Raw genomic sequence first — 3,786 nt, 5'->3', positions numbered from 1 at the left:
GATGTGTTAGAACAATTATATTCTGAATTTCTTTGAACAGAAATTAGAGATGAAATGGAGAAGAACCAAAAGGAAGCACAAAAAGACCAACAGTGAAGAACCCTGGGCTTAGCAACGATGGGGAAGCAGTGACACACTGTTAGGGGAGAGAATGTTGTTGCCAAAGCCCAGCCAGAGGCCAGACAAAGGCTTAAGTACTGGAGGAAGGGCTGTCTGACGAGAGGACTGCAAGGCAGGGATGGGGCAGGGCAATAAACTCCCCATGTGTCTTTCTCTTTTCCTGCTTTCTAATATCTAATCAGTACTCCATTGGTGAAACCCAAACAGAAGGCCAGGCAAAGGAGCCCGGATGATGTGGTGCATAGAAGTCAGCCCCCCAAAGTCTTGGAGAAGGGCAGATGATGCATCTAGTGAGTTATAGGGGCAAATGGAGAATCATCAGCCACACAAGATATGTTCAGAGAAGAGTTCGTCAGTCTGAACTCTTTCCAAGAAAGAGTCCAAACACAAAAATTTCTCTGAGTCTCAGTATTCCTGACTGTGAAATGGGCAATGCCTGTGTCATGAAGTGGTAATGAGGATTCTACAATATGCCATACGGAGGGACCAAGCACAGGGCCTGGTACATTCTGGAGGTTCCGTGTATGTCAGTTACTTTCACCTTTCCTGCACCTAAATGGCCCTGGACCAGATTACTTTTCCTGGTCTGGTGCTCCAAGTGACCTCTGTGCCTCTTTCCCTTTCTCAGTTCATTCACCCATTCATTTATTCAATAAGTATACATTCACTGAGCATCAGATATGATCACTGCACGTACCAGAGTGGAGAGTGCAGATGTATGTGGCCCTTGCCTCTGTCCCTTCTTTCCTCACAGACTCGTCCCCATCTCTTTGATCGGGGCCCCTCGTTCCTCATTCCCGACTCTCACTGCTTTTATTTCTTCAACATGTACCTAGTGCCTACCTCTGACAAAATCGTGAGGACGGCGGTAGGAAGAAAGAGCCCTTGTTTTTACCTGAGGAAGCTACTTGACTTTTCCAGGGATGCTGAGCCCAACGAGCAGAAGGCAGAAAAGTGGTTGGCTTTATTTTGAACATGAGTCCCTGCCAGAATCAGTTATACAACCACGCATGCAAGAGAAAAGGGTCCACCAAGAGAGTCAGAGGTGGAAAGACACGGAGAGGGTCCAGAGGCTTTCTGAACCGTCTGTCGTCAGATTGCCACAGGCTTGGAGGCAGGAGGGTGTCCAGAGAGGACCACGTCCAGAGAAACTCTGGACGTGGTCTCATTCTCAGCCTTTCATGTTCTGCGTATTGCCTTGCAATTCTAATCATCTGCGCTTCCAGCCCAAGTGTCACCTTCTAAGGCTCAGGGTTGTGATCTGTAACATGAAGAGGTTGGAGCAGATGAATTCTTAGTTGCCACAGAATAGTCTAGCTCTAATATTTTGAGTCTATAATCACGGGAAGGCTATGGGAGCTTTAGAACTGATTTTATGGTTTTGGATGTTCTGGAAGCTTCAATCATTTCAAGAAGGTTAAAGACTCTGGGATCTGGACAAGTTTCCTTCCGAGCTACCACCCAAACTATTCTTGAAAAGAGCCTACAGAATGATTTTTCTACCAGGGGGCCTCAAGCTGGCCTCCAGATATGCAAACAATGCAAAGGGAGTGTGAATCAGAGGACAAGAGCTAATTGATGCCCTGGAGTCTGAGCCAAGGACCGGCTTGGGTGTGTGACCCTAAGGGGTGTGACTGAACTTGAAGGTTTAGTCACTTCAGCTATCAAAAGAATTATATCAAACTTGACGCGAAGCTGAATGTGGAGACTATTCATACATAATCACCATAATGATAACTCTTTACTGAGTGCTTAGCCTATGTCAGAGGCCATGCTAAGTACTCAATAGGAATCTAACTCCATTTTCGCAACACTCTAAGGTACGTATCATTATTCCCAAGATACAGCTGGCAAAACTGAAGTTTAAAGGCGTAAGTAACTTGCCCTAAATCCCTCGGCTATTAAGTGAAGGATCTGGATCAGATCTGGGATTGAAACCCAGGTCTGTCTGACTCTGAGATCACTGACTAACTACCCGCTACGCTCTCAGAGCCCCAGCGGACTTTGGAAAAACTTTAGTTCATTATGTCTGCTTCTGAGGGACTGCTCGGTAGGATCACAATGTTCCCGATTTAAAGACCTTTGGGATAAACTTTGCAGATTTTCTGTATTCATTACCCCATCTCTGACCACGCTAATGTCTCAGCCAGCGCCCCTCCTCCCCTGTCCCCAGAGGTCTCTGGACCATGTTAATCTGTCTGGTTAACAAACTCTCTGGCTCCACATTCTCTAGCTGTTTCCATCTGCTGTCCTGTCTAAATTGTCTGGGAGGCCGCAGGAAAGGAAGATAGCAAGGTGAGCAGAGGGGCCAAAGCAAGCAGAGGGATATCAGAGTATGTGATACAAAAGCTCTCCATGCCACCTACGGGATCTTTCAAAGTTCAAGTACGCTGCCCTTGGTCACCTTGATCTAGAGTTTATGAACTTGAGCTTTGGAGTCAGCTAGAGCTGGGTTCTAGGGGTAGTTTGGAAGTTAAGTTACCTCCTCTCTCCGAGCCTCAGCTCTCTAATGAAGTAGGAAGAAGTCCATGAGAGGTTGTTTTTTCCACTCCTGGAGGTCATGCCTCTGCAGTTTTCAGCACAGCACCTGTCGGTCACGTGGTAAATGCTCCAGACTGGTAGTTGCTATGGGTGGTAAGCTCTCATTGGCTGCCAGCTCAGCTCCTTCGCGCATATGCCGTGCAGTGCCAAGCGGCTCACGTCCTTCCTGGGAGGTTCAAAGGCTTGCCTGCCTCTGAAACTCCCTTCTGATGCTGTTCCCCTTCCCAGTTTGTGAACAGAAACAGGTCCAGTGAGGCACCTGGCTGGCTCAGTTGGTGAAGCGTGTGACTGTTGATCTCAGGATCTCGAGTTCCAGCCTCATGTTTGGTGAAACAAGTCCCATGGCTTTGAGAAGAGGCATGATTGACCAAGCACTGTTATCTAAGCACCAACTGTATACAGAACACTAAACTGGGCACGGAGGAACCATCTTCTTATGGAGTAGAGCATCTAGTTGGAGAAATAAGACCAATACTCATGAAAGAAGTAGGCTTTAAGAATACAAGACTGGGGTGCCTGGGTGGCTCAGTCGGTTAAGCGTCCGACTTCGGCTCAGGTCACGATCTCGCGGTCTGTGAGTTCGAGCCCCGCGTCGGGCTCTGTGCCGGCGGCTCAGAGCTTGGAGCCTGCTTTGGATTCTGTGTCTCCCTCTCTGTCTGTCCCTCCCCCGCTCATGCTCTGTCTCTCTCTGTCTCAAAAATAAATAAAACATTTTAAAAAAAAAAGAATACAAGACTGTGCATAACTCAGTGTTTTGCTGGGACAGCAAATGCTGAAGTTGGTTAAGACTCAACTAATGGCTCATCCAAATCCCTGACAGATCATTATCAGAGGCTCTGGGGACCCCAGGAACCTCATACTTAGTTATAAGTACAAACAGCCTGCAAGAGTCAGAATCATATTGCTGGCACGGGCAGTGGCAATGATTTGTGTGTGGGCTGTTTTTTCCATTTCCAGAGGGCAGAGCTCATGTTTGGGCTGGTAGGGTGTTTCCCACTCAATAAACAAAAAGTGGCCACAACCGGATTGGGGCAAAATGCTGAGGACAAAGAGCACTGAACTAGAGGTCAGGGGACCTGGGTCCTAATTCCATCATGACCATTGACTCCTTGTATGACCTTGAAC

General features: G+C 47.5%; 1 long non-coding RNA gene across 1 annotated transcript; it reads right to left on the bottom strand.

Moving 5' to 3' along the window:
• Positions 1 to 1,065: 1,065 nt before the first annotated feature.
• LOC109502857 lies at positions 1,066 to 3,199 on the bottom strand. The gene is made up of 2 exons (XR_002161741.3): positions 2,603 to 3,199; positions 1,066 to 1,381 (listed from the first exon to the last, which is right to left on the bottom strand). It is a non-coding gene; the product is annotated as an uncharacterized LOC109502857 (long non-coding RNA).
• Between the last annotated feature and the right edge of the window lie 587 nt (positions 3,200 to 3,786).

This window comes from Felis catus, chromosome C1, assembly GCF_018350175.1.
Source record: "Felis catus isolate Fca126 chromosome C1, F.catus_Fca126_mat1.0, whole genome shotgun sequence".
Classification (NCBI taxonomy): domain Eukaryota; kingdom Metazoa; phylum Chordata; class Mammalia; order Carnivora; family Felidae; genus Felis; species Felis catus.
Note: the sequence above shows the minus strand (reverse complement) of the source record. Positions and strands in the feature narration are given on the sequence as shown.